This window comes from Canis lupus, chromosome 34 (assembly GCF_048164855.1).
Source record: "Canis lupus baileyi chromosome 34, mCanLup2.hap1, whole genome shotgun sequence".
Taxonomy (NCBI): Eukaryota; Metazoa; Chordata; class Mammalia; order Carnivora; family Canidae; genus Canis; species Canis lupus.
The window spans coordinates 30,481,582-30,495,246 of record NC_132871.1 but is presented as its reverse complement, the minus strand read 5'-3'; the positions used below and the strand labels follow the sequence as shown (position 1 = coordinate 30,495,246).

The following is a 13,665-nucleotide window of genomic DNA, read 5'->3' as shown; positions in this document are numbered from 1 at the left end:
CAATATTTCTTTCATTTTTCAGCCTCTTTTGGTAAAAGCAACTGTAGGCTTTACTGTAAAAATAATTACTCCTCAACTTTTCCTATGAGCAAAGAGAATAGTATGTCCCTTGTTATATTTTATTGAATCTCTACAAACCAAATCCCCTCTCAGGCTATTTTAATATTTAAAATATTAAAAATATTTAAAAAACAAAAGCTTGATGGGAGATTATACATGATGTAGAAATGGTAAAATTCCACGTAAAATAGTCTCAGGCTCAGGTCTCAAAGTCATCATGTTGTTTAGAGTTTTGTTTCAACTTGTAGACCCACATTTAAAACTCTGAATAGAGGAAAATTTAAAGGAGATCTTCTGTGTACCCTTCATTGTCTCTTGTATCTTTGTTAGGAGAGCTTCCTCTTCCCCACAGACACCTTTTACGTTTGTCTTGAATAATTCCTTTTATTGGTAAAATGGTTGTATCACCTTAACCATCAAGTGAGCTATTTTTGATGTAAGGATTGTCAGAAGTCAAGATATTATTAACCACAGAAAGCAGTTAGAGAAGCTGCATTTCCAAAGGCTTTCCCTTTCCTTCTGTCATTGTTTCCCCTGCCAAATTGTGTTCTGGGGTCATCACCCTACATCTGTAGTCTTTTGGTTGCATTAAGTGTCATAAATTACTTAGCACCATACCCCATCTCTTTGAAAGGGGCATCAGTGTAACCTGAAAGTTCATGGAACATAAATGGCATGGTTATTATAGGCATGTGGAAATTTTATGCAAATAAAATTTACATTTTACCAATCCTTCTCCCTCTTTCATATTCAGATGGGACTTTCAGAAAAAAAGAATTGTAGTTAGACTTCATTGCAACCAATGACTTGGTTTCATCCTTCAGTTATTTGGCTTGGACCATTTTTATAATTAAAATCTGAGCAGAAACAAGTGTAACCTTCTGAACAAGACAACTATGTTAACTGATATCCAGATAAGTCTGTTAGAAAATATTGCTCACACTTATTAGTTGGATTTTATGTCAAAGTGCTATCTATCTCTATTAAGTTTAATATTTCAAATTATGTGTGTCTCCTTCAGTTATGTAACTTGTCATTCTAATCAATGTATATTTTTATGAATTACTTTAATCTCTCTGCATATACATGTACAAATATGATGTTCTTCTATTAAGAGAAATCTAACAATTAATTTGTCTATTCACACAGGACCATTTATTAGATAACTACTGTGTACCAGGCTCATTACTAATGCAAAGAAGAAATGCATAGTTTTTATTTTCCTGAAGCTCATACACTAGAGCTCAGAGACTATCTAGCTTAATTATTCATTTTTATGGGTGAGGAATACAGGGTTCAGGTAAGTTAAGTGACTTTCTTAGGATCATGTATTTAGAATCCAAGACAAGACCAGAAGTCAGGTCTCCTGACTGTCCAGTGTGACCTCTACTACAACATTCTGATACCCTTTGTCCAACCTGGGTGCTTTAAAAGCACAGGAAAAGAAAAACTCTATGTGCTCAGTCCATTTTTCTCCGTTCTTGAAATTCCAAATAGCTTTCTGGCAGCCCTCTATTCTGCTCATTCTAAATCTCATTCCTTCCACTCTCAGGTAGCAGTAATAGATAGACTTTTTTTACACAAGCTAGTAATCGCTTCTTGATTGACTCCATACCAAAATTAAACTCTTGCTAAGCAAGCTCATCTGGCTTTATGGATAGAGGCTTTTCAATTATCTAAGACCATCATACCTGCTCCTAAAATTGTCTCATTTTCTTTATTATTATATACTGCTTCAGCATACTGCAATGAGCTATTAGGGCTCAGGGGAAAAAAATGACTTTTTTTTTTTTAACTTCTTATATGTAAGGATGTTCTTTGAGAGATCATGGCATATTTGATAAAAGTTTTTAGTAGAACTTTTCCCTTGACTGATCCAGATTTAAACACTCTAAAATCAATTCCTCTGGAGCCACTTGTCATTTCTTGTCTTCATTTTAGCAATGTGGGTGAACTTGTGTCAGACTTCACTTTTACCCACAGTTAAAAAAAATGGTTATCAGTTCTTGGCCTTGCTTCTACTGCTATATAAAAATAAACTGACTTTTTCCAGACATTTAAGCAAAACTGTCTCCAAGGGAGGTTGGTCAGAGTTTTGAGGATAGGTAAGCAAATATTATTGCTATGTTTGAAAAATTGTTCTGAATCAAACCACTCTGAAAGATTAAGCTCAGGCATGAAGGGGGAGCCAAGTTTGCACTCATGCTGAGATTTCATGCAGTGCCTTTTTTTCATGCACATCATGAATTCTGGCCCTAGAGGGTCTTGGGATGATGTGAGGGTGCTCATAATTAGAGCAATAGTGAGGAGGAAGTCAGAAGGCCAAATTCTAAACAAGGCAATATTCTCAGCCCTCTTCCCGCCCCCGTATTTATACTCTTATATCCATCTGTGGAAGGCAATAATAGTGAGGGAGCTTTATGCAAGAACAGTGAGCACCCATTAGATCCAAAGCAGGGCTGGGTTAACTAGTATATATCATCAAGTATATATATGGCTCCACATACAGTTGAAGCCTTGGGAGTCTGTTGAGGGTATTGTTTCTATAGGTTACTTCTGACTGTTAGAAGCACGGACTTCAAGAGAACTCTGTAGCATCAGTCAATACACCCTAATCGGACACAATGTTATAGAGACAAAGAAGACCTAACCTTGAACTCTCAGGACAAATCAAATGTGCCTAATGAGTTTCTCATTGTGAAATCTGGATTAGTGACCAATGAAGTGTTATTACTGGTCACATGGCCCAGAGTCAAGTCTTTTATTTCTTCCTCAAGTTGGGGATGTGCCCCTGCTTACCTCTGTTGTGTCTCCTCTCACTTCTGTCCTCCTCACATTCTGTTCTTCAGATTTACTGAACTTCTTACAGTTCTCTAAGAATTCTGTGATCTCTTTCTCTGGGTTTTTTTCACACATTGCTTCTTTTGCCTGATGTGTTCTATCTCCATGCCCTCCATCAACAATTTCTATTCTCCATCTCTCTCTGCTTAAGTGATACTTACTTATGCTTCAAATTTCAGTATATACACCCATTTTCTCTCACCAGCCTGTGTGAGATGCCCCTCAAGAGGCCTCTGTAGCACTCAGTACTGTATCTGTATGAGCAATAATCAGAGTTGCTTGTCAAACTTTCACCCACTACAACCCTATCACTGAAAAGGCACCATGACTTCTTTACCAATAGAGTCTCAGAATTAAGAAATGGTAGGTGTCCAGTATTTACTTGATGTGTGACATCAAAGGTTAGACAAGCTATTCAGAGTAATTTAAGGTGGCTCCATTTCTTCATTCCTTCATCATTGAGTAATATTTATTGCTACTTTCTACACACAAAGAACCATTCTAGGACCTAGGAAACAATGATAAATAAAAGATAATGTCAGATAGACAGTAGGCTTCCTTCATGGTATGTATAGTCTTGTTTTCTAAATATTTTATCAGAGAAAATTCATATTAAATGGATTATTCTGAGGTTGAAGCCAATAATGAGAAAAAATGTACTGCAAATTTTCAAGTATGACTGACGGCAAAAATGTATCCAATTAAGTATCTTTTTTTCAATTAAGTATCTTTTGTAATCATAACTCTTAGCACCACTGAAGGAAGACTAACAAAATTATCATTATCTTTCATTTCAACTGAAATAATATGTGATAAATGTTATATAAATTTTTAAAAGCACATATTTTCCTAGGAAGTACAAAATTGGACACAGAGCCTAAGTTGAATGTAAGTATAAATTTGCTTTGAAATAGGTAAGACTCTGTTTTCTCTTTGTTTCTTGTAATTTAACAAACTCAACTATAAGGTATTTTTAGTAGGAAAAGGTGATGTTTGCTATTAATAAAACTATCGAACAATTATTTGTAACTTTTGTATCTATGGTGTCCATAGTTCTTAGACATACCCCCAAATTTTCTTGGAAATCTTTATAGAAATTTCCATCATAATTTAGAAAATTATATTGCAGAGTGAGAAAACATGCATATGAAACAAATGTACATATGAGGGTCTTCTAGAAGTCATGAACATTACCAGAAAGGAGATAATGCTATTGCCTAATTTTAATCAAGCTAAGAAGGAATTTTTCTTTTCTTTTTTTTTTTTAAAGATTTTATTTATTCATGAGAGACACACAGAGAGAGAGCCAGAGACACAGGCAGAGGGAATGAGAAGCAGGCTCCACCCAGGGAGCCCGACGTGGGACTTGATCCCAGGACCCCACGATCACAACCTGAGCCTAAGGCAGATGCTCAACCACTGAGCCACCCAAGTATCCCTAAGACAGGGTTTTTCAACACATAGACATATGAGTTATTGTTTAAATTTAAAATGCTAAGAACTTCACTAGAGCAAATAGCTAGGGGTACTTTAAAGCATAGCTGTTATTTAAAGGAATAGCCACATATATTTAGCTAGATTCCCTAAACCTTTTTTTGTATGTTTTCTCTTTTATATTTTTTCTCTTTTAAAAGTATTTCCTTCAGAAACCCACCATCAACTTTCTTTCTTTTCTTGAAGTGGAGAGGCAGCCACTGGGAGAATTAGGGACTTTTTTGAACAACCATCAGGGACTTTAATCTGAAATGTTTACAGCGGAGGTGTCAGATTCTGAAAGCCTTCTAGACTGTTCCCTGTTTGGGGACAACATGCTGGAAAGGAGGTTAAGAAACTAATAGCAGATGAATCACATTTTAAGTATCTGGTAACAAACTGTATTTAAGCTTGTATCTGGTTCTGTAACCTATTTAAAGATATTTCATTTCTCTGAAGGCTTAATAAAAGTCCTAAAGACAAGTGTTATTTTTTATATCTCAGCTTTTCTGTCCTATATCCCACCAATAGCAGGAGACTGTACTGAGCACAGATTGAGAAAGAAAGAACATTATGTGGCAATATCAAAACAGGTAGAGGACTAACGGAAAATATTTTGTTGATTTTCCTTTTAAAGACATATTCACACACATGCTTGGTTTCATTGCTTCTGAAATTCTAAAATGGCACCTGAGTACCCATCACAATGATAGGGCTTTATGCTTTAACAGCAACAATTGTATGACAAGAATGAAGGGATTTAATGATGATTATTTTAGTGCTCAAAATATAAAGGTTTATATAGAATATATAGGAGTATATATATATGTGTGTGTGTGTGTGTATATATATATATATATATATATACATATAAAATCTGAGAATCCCAGAGGTAATCATACACACACACACACACACACACACACACACACGTATATAAAATCTGAGAAACCCATAGGTAATTACACGTGTAATAAAATGTTCTTTAAGCCATACTAATTTCTGGTCTTAGGTCACTCCTCCTCACAAGGGAGAAGTGCTAGGGTGAAGGAGGTGATGATTTAACTAATAACCAGACATAGTGCTGTCCGTCCTACAGCAGTAGGAAAACGGAAAGCTGTTCCGTCCTACAGTTTGGGAACAAAGTCAAATTTCTGGTCTGCTGTCTGTTATTTACTGCTGGAAGTGGGGTAAAAGTCCCAGAGAATATGTTCATAGCTCATTATTTGTAGTAAAAGTTGCTAATATTACCAAAGTTGGTGAATAAATAACATTTTAAGCATATTATATAAATTTAGCAGTGTAGCTAGTAGAACTGAAACCAGTTGGGAAACCATGCAAAGTCTCCTTCTAAACATACACATCCAAATACACGCTGGAAAAAAAAAAAAGGCTTTATTTATTAAGAAGGAAAATGAAGGACTAGAAATGCAAATCATGACATAAAAGAAAATGTTTTAATATTTGCAAATAGATAAACCTTTCCAATGAGAAAAAGAGGAAAAGAAATTTATAAGAGATTACAATTCACATTGAGGCGCAAGTATTTTTTTTTTTTTTTGGTACCAAGAAGCACAGTATTAAAATAATGAAAAAATTACAGGAAACACAAGGAAATGTGACAAAATAGCTCAGAAATTGAATAAGTTAGATAAGGAATGTAATTATGATAAAGGTCAAATTTCAAATCAGAAAAAGAATTATTCAAATTAAATGGTTTTTCAGAAAACTGGTTAACCACTAAAAATATAAAGTTAACTCCCTAAGTTGTACTATGTACCAAATTAATTCAAAAACAATTGAAAGTTCATCTATAAAATATATAATAAAAATACTAAAAGAGTAACCAAATATTGGTGGTTCTAAGTGATTTAACTTCTTTTTGACAATACATATGACTGAATTGCACAATGGAATACACCTAATACGTAGCTAATTGGGGTTTGAACCTCAGCAAACGAGTGCCAGGTTCAGAGCATTTAATGTATGACTTGGTAAAAAACAGAAAGAAACTGTATATAAATCTAGGATGGGAAGTGCATTTTAAGAGTATCATAGAAGATAGGTCTACACAAAACAGTTGATAAATTTGACTCCCTGAAAATTACAATCCTTTCTATGTGAAAAACTACAAACATAACAAAAATCAAAAGTCTACTGAGAAAATAGTTGCAATATATATGATAAAAAGTAATATTATTCATAGTTCATTAGAGGTCTTGCATCGACAAGTAAACAAATAGTACAGCATAGGGAATATAGGCAATTATGTAATATATTTATCATAGCAAGCATTTTGTAATATAGATAGCTGTTGAATTCACTATTGGCCACATGAAACTAATTTACTGTTTCAATTATAGTTCAATTAAAAAGTCTTAAAAATATTAAAAATGAAATGTAATATAAATACCGTGGAAAAATAAATGAAGAAAAACAGGCAAAGAACTCACATAAAAATATACAAATGGTTAATTTTGGTAGTCACAAAATTAATTGTCATTCAGTCATTCAGTGAATAAAAATGATCTTGTAAGAGTCTATTGGAAAGAACGATTTATTGATGAAGAAAAATGGCAGAAACAATATTTTTTTCACCCACAACATAGATTTATTTAGGTATTTATAAGTCATATTATGTACAAATAAAGTCATAAATCATATATATTTAAAACACATGAAAATAAAACAATTGAAAACAGTTTAAAATAAGAACAATTCTTACAGTGTTTTAATTAGCAGTATAAAGCATCTTACTGTATTAATAATCACATGTTATGGTGAAATCAGTATGATTGAATATAGTTGATTATTTTTGAAACTTCTAATTCAACACCATTATTCTGTTTTGGCTTATTTGGGTACTTCATTTATATGGCTATTTTCTTTTAATTTAAATTCAATTAATTAATGTATAGTTTATTATTAGTCTCAGAGGTAGAGATTCGTGATTCATCAGTCTTAGATAACACCCAGTGCTCATTACATCCTTAATGTCCATCACCCAGTTACCCCATCCCTCCATGCCCCTCATCTCCAGCGACCTTCAGTTTGTTTCCTATCATTAAAAGTCTCTTATGGTTTTTCTCCCTCTCTGATTTCATCTTGTTTTATTTTTCCCTCTCCTCCCCTATGATCCTCTGTTTTGTTTCTTAAATTCCACATATGAGTAAAATCATATTATGGTACTTGTCTTTCTCTTATTGACTTATTTCACTTAGCATAATACCCTCTAGTTTCATACACATTGTTGCAAATGGCAAGATTTCACTTTTTGATGGCTCAATAGTATTCCATATTTGTGTGTGTGTGTGTGTTTATACTATGTCCACGTAGTTTGGCTATTGTGGACATTACTGCTATGAACATGTGGGATGTAGCTGTCCCTTTAGATCACTACATTTGTATCTTTGGGGTAAATACCCAGTAGTGCAATTGCTGGGTCATAGGGTAGCTCTATTTTCAACTTATTGAGGAAACCCACACTGTTTTCCAGAGTGGATGTACCAGCTGGCATTCCCACCAAGAGTATATGAGAGTTCCCTTTTCCCTTCATCCTCTTCAACACCTATTGTTTCCTGACTTGTTAATTTTAGCCATTCTGACTGGTGTGAGGTGATATCTCATCTCATTGTGGTTTTGATTCATGTTTCCCTGAAGCCAAGTGATGTTGAGCATTTTTTCATGTGTCTGTTGGCCATTTGTTATGTATTCTTTGGAGAAATGTCTGTTTGTATCTTCTGCCCATTTCTTGATTGGGTTATTTGTCCTTTGGGTGTTGAGTTTGTTTTTTGTTTTTTTTTTTCTTTTTTATAGATTTTGGATACTAGCCCTTTATCTGATAAGACATTTGCAAATATCTTCTCTCATTCTTTTGGTTGTCTTTTGGTTTTGTCACCTGTTTCCTTTGTTGTACAAAAGCTTTTTATCTTGATGAAGTCCTAATAGTTCATTTTTGCCTTTTTTCCCCTTGCTTTTGGAGACATGTCTAGCAAGAAGTTGCTGCAGATAAGGTCACAGAGGTTGCTGCCTGTATTCTACTCTAGGATTTTAATGGACTCCTTCTCACCTTTAGGTCTTTAATCCATTTTGAGTCTATTTTTGCAAATGGTGTAAGAAAATAGTCCATTTTCATTCTCCTGCAGATGGCTGTCCAATTTTCCCAACACCATTTGTTGAAGAGATTGTCTTTTGTCCATTGGACATTCTTTATTGCTTTGTCAAACATTAGTTGACCATAGAGTTGAGGACCCATTTCTGGGTTCTCTATTCTGTTCCATGATCTATGTGTCTATTATTGTGCCAGTACCACCCTGTCTTGATGATCACAGCTTTGTAATATAGCTTGAAGTCCGGAATTGTGATGCCACTAGCTTTCGTTTTCTTTTTCAACATTCCTTTGGCTATTCAGTGTCTTTTCTGGTTCCATGCACAATATATTTTTGCATTAACATTTTCCATGATGTATATGTATGTGTGGCATAGAAAATTTAATGTATAGTTACTTGTAACTTTATCTCTTCTTGTCCTTTTATAGATGATTTTGTTTGCTTACTGGGATTTTTGTAGGTCTAAATGGGAATAATGCAGTAGAATAATACTGCAAGAGTGAGAGAGAAGATAAATAGAAAGGGTAGAAAATAGCTACTGTTGGATTCCTTCTCAAAATTATGCCTCTTCTTTGTAAACAAATCAACATTTTGTTAGATACTTTATGGTACTTTATGGACTCCTCTCCAATGTTGTGATTTGAGTCTTGATTAGATCAGCTAATCCTAGTTCTTGCCTGTGAGTAATCTATACAGAGTCACATGCCAAAATGCTAACCAATGAGACATTAGAATATCAGTTGGTGTTTCTGAGAAAATGTTCTTCATTCTTAAAAAGGAGCATGAGTAAGGATCTTACTTTTCCTGCTTTGGATGTTTTATGGTTAGGATGTGATATTTGGAGTTGTTGCAACTGTCTCATTGCCATAAAAAGAGAAGAAAAATTGCAGAACAATCAAACTAAAGGCCTCACATGGTTGCAAGTAACTGCCAAGGCAACTCATTTGCCTCTATTTTTCTAATGTAGGAGGATACATTTCTTATTATCCATGTGACTTTTGTTTGACTATATATTTGTTTACTGCAGTTAAAAGTATGCTGATACACAGAGGGAGATATGTCTGAAAAGAATTAATTTGGAATCTGACAGGAAGGAGAAATAGAAGAAGAAGGAAATATAATCAGTTCAGATTTGAAATTTTTCTGTAGCACTTTGAAGACAAGAAAGCCATAGATTTTTTAGCAGATAGCGTGAGGATTTGGCAGAGTGTCCTAACAGGGTGTGGAGGTGTTACAGAAGCTATGCTGTATGTAAATTCAATGCACTTATCCCTGTGGTATCTATTTTAGAGAGTTCCATAAAGATGTGCATTTCTTTCTGAATATTAAGTTTGGATTTGTCTTTCTATTGGATGTAACATCATGTAAAGAATCGCACCGGACTTCCAAGGGCTTTAGATTAGATGGGGAAGTCTTTACCTTTGAATAATAAGCCTCAAATATTGTGAGGAAGACTGATTTCATGACCAAATTAGTTCAGGAAAATATATATACTATTAACTTCTTATAACTTTAAAACACCCATATTTTATATAAAAAAAAAGTGAAACCTTGATATAAGACAAGTGTTTAAGCATTTCTGAAACTGAAAAATGGTTAAGTCACTGAAGGAATTCCAGGAACTATCTGAATACCTTCTAGGTGGGGCCGAAGGATAGATGAAGGGATATTTATTCCTTGACAGTGAATTATAAAAATATTTATTGTCTAGGGCCACTCAACAGATGACCAATACCAAATCAATAACAGCATTTGAGTGAAGTCCCATCTCATCCTTGAAGACATTATGTTTAAAATGGAACTCATATAATACCTACTTTATGGGATTGTTCTGAGAATTAGATTATTGTAAAGTTAATTAAAGGAAATATTCCATTTAGAAAGTACTTGGCTCATTAAAAATACACATTATCATCATTATTAATATGATTACCACTATTGTAATTATCATTTTATGAAAAGAATAGTAGAATATGGGAATCTCCAGAGCTTTGGGAAAAGTAGTTTAGAGTCCTCTAGTGGAATGGAGTTTGATGACTCGAGTCAGTGGTCAGCTTCCCACCTAGTGCTAAAGCATAGGCGCAAGTACTTAAATGGTGACTAGTATGTCAAGGACTATCTGGAACTCTCTTTCTACTTACTTTTATACTAATTATATTGCTATTTTCTCAAAATATTTTTTGAATTTCTATTTTGGGATTACTATCTATCCTTGAACATTTTGATTGTGGATGGTATTAGAGTGAAGTATGCAGGGTAGCCTCAATTTTTGGAAACAGCTTAGCATTATTTAGAAGTTAGTCTGGCAAAATGTGAATGATACATTGGATTACAACATTTTTATTAAAAGTCAGTGTAACTATAAAGGAAAGCTAACACTGGTTAATATTTACACTGATATCTGTGGTGTTTTGAAATAGATAACATCATTGGAATTCACTTAAAGTGTTCAAGAGGACAATATTTATTTATTTATTTATTTATTTATTTATTTATTTATTTATTTATTATTTTTTATTTTTTATTTTTCAGTTATGCTATTTTAGGCCAGGAATGGAGAAAGGACTAACCTGAGCAGTTATATCTCTGATCAACATCAACATGGGGTCTTTGGCAGCTGGAGATGGAAGACTTTCTTCCAAAATGGCTGTTTCATGCAGATATCTGGCTCCTCGAGGCTCCTTGGTCTTTCTATCTATTGGGATTCACATTCTAAGAGGACAGCTTTGAAGAACAGCATTTCATAAATATGTAAGTCCTAGTATATTACTTATAAGTAAATACTATTTTATAGTTCTCTTCTCCACCCCCCATGAACACGCTGTGGATTTTATATTAATAATAGGTATAAAATATATGATTTAAATTTCACAGAAAAGGAATTATTTACAAAGATTTTAAGTGATTTTGACAGGGAAGTGAGTCATATAAATTTATACCCAAGAGGTAAGAATAAGGTCATATTTTAAGACATTCCTGAGATCTGCAAGAGTAGTTGCTTGAATCCTGAAGCATTAAAATAGCCACAAAAGCACATTTTATGACATTTCTTCAGAAATTGAGTGTGCATGCCATCTCAAGGTTGAGGTGAAGCAAACATGATTTGTGTATTTAATTTATGGTCTAGCCAGAGGGTCAAGGCACTAGATTATTGATGCCAAAGGTACACATAATAGATATGGAAATGGATATTCCATAAATTTTCCTAGAAAAGGAGTCCAAATATCTCAGGAAAATGCAAGCATATCACCCTGTATCACCCTGCTGATAATCATATTCACTATCTATTATGTGTGCCCAGAATTTTTCACAAAATAAAAATGTTCTTACAAATGAAAGTTCTATCTTTAATAGGTAGTACCTGGAGGTACTCATCCATCACAATTTTCCACAATGACTTCGTGACAAACTACATTCTGCTTTTATCCCCAATATTAAATTTATATCAAATGACAGACAAGGAGCAATGGAATTTTTAACAATTATATATATATATATATATATATATATATATATATATATATATATATATATTTATATACATACACTCTGGACTAAGAATGACTTCTTGGTGAATAAATGAATGATGTGGCTACCCCTGTTGTCAATAGAGGAGCTTAGGGGATTCCTGTAAGTTCTGTGATCACATACATTTTCAAGATGCATTGAAGTGATGTGGGTAATATAAGTATTCTTTATTAGTTTTGATTCTCAGTGTCTTAAATTCATCTTCCCCATTGAAACAGGTTCTTATGACAGAGGCTATCTACTACTGCAGTAGAAATGCTGCAATATGAGTGAGTGTTTTGTAATTTCTATAATTCTCCTTTTTTTCATTGTCTCTTAGTAGGGCCCTAGTCCAAGATCTGCATCTGACTCCTTTGACATTGGGCAAATTACATTGAGCAAATTACTTTATACTCTTCCTGAACCTTGCTTTCCCTCATCTGTAGAATAAGAGTACTTAGTTCTACTTATCTCAACAGGAAATGTTTTTTTATTAAAGACCTATTAGCTTCTTGAAGTATAAAATTGTAGTTTGGGTGGAATTTGCTTTACTATGGAACTTGGCATCAAATCTTTTCAAATCTTTATAAACACATCTCCGTATAAATGTGCTTTCCAAGGACAAATGAAAAGTAGTTCATTCTGCTACAAAAGAGGACACTGCCTTTATTCTAACAATAGCTGAGCAGGTTTCTTCCAAATAATGGCAAATATTTTCTAGGTCTTTAAAAGAAGAAGAGGACTAAATATAATGTAATTATTATGGAAATATATGGCTGTAATAAAGAATAATATACTTCAGTTTATTTATTAAAGATTTTATTTGTTTATTCATGAGAGACACAGAGAGAGGCAGAGACACAGGCAAAGGGAGAAGCAGGCTCCATGCAGGGAACCTGATGTGGGACGGGATCCTGGGTCTCCGGGATGACGCCTTGAGCTGAAGGCGTCACCTCTACCGCTGAGCCACCCAGGTGTCCCTACTTCAGTTTATTTAAATATTGTTTAACTTGGAGAAATCCTATAAATGAGAAACACTTGAATTTCTAGGACAAGGTAAATACAAGGGATGATTTAAACATCAGAGATAAGAGTTTATATATCATTAAAAATTATTTTCCTGCTTGCTTTTTAAAATATTTTTACCAGCATAATTATTACTTAGGAACCAGTAAGCCTAATATTTGTTTTAAAAGTGAGGAATTATAGGAAGTTTTTAGGGATGGTACACTCCAAGGAGCCAATAAACAGATTGGCTTAATCAAAACACCTGCCAAATATGATGTGGCAGTCATTTAGAAAAGCTTTTTCCTATCACAGGTCTCAAAATTTCTGTTTTAATAATGAAAATGCTTCTACCTCTTCCAAACAAGATAGTATAGAAAGGCTGGGTGAGGGAGTTGATTTGGAGAGTAGAAGAAGAAATTGATACCTAACTTATTTCAGGCTCTATGTTGATTATTTGAATGCATTATCCCTAAGGGTTCCGAAGTTAAATGAAAACGTAGGGACTTACTACGATTCTTTCTACCTTAAATAAGGGCTTTTTTGTGATCCAAGGAATAACTCATTCATGAAATGTAATCTCAGAAGGAGCCTCCTGCTATACAGCATTTGTCTTAAACTATATTACTGGTGTACTCCCTCTCTCCCTTTCCTCTCTACCCATTTCCTG

The 13,665-nt window shown here is 33.9% G+C and overlaps 1 long non-coding RNA gene across 1 annotated transcript in view; it reads left to right on the top strand.

The window, feature by feature from the left end:
• Positions 1-11,231, top strand: part of LOC140624611 (uncharacterized) — a 76,288-nt gene extending 65,057 nt beyond the window's left edge. The window contains exon 3 of the long non-coding RNA XR_012024078.1: positions 11,016-11,231. This is a non-coding gene — a long non-coding RNA (uncharacterized lncRNA). The remainder of the gene's footprint in view (positions 1-11,015) is intronic.
• Positions 11,232-13,665: the final 2,434 nt, after the last annotated feature.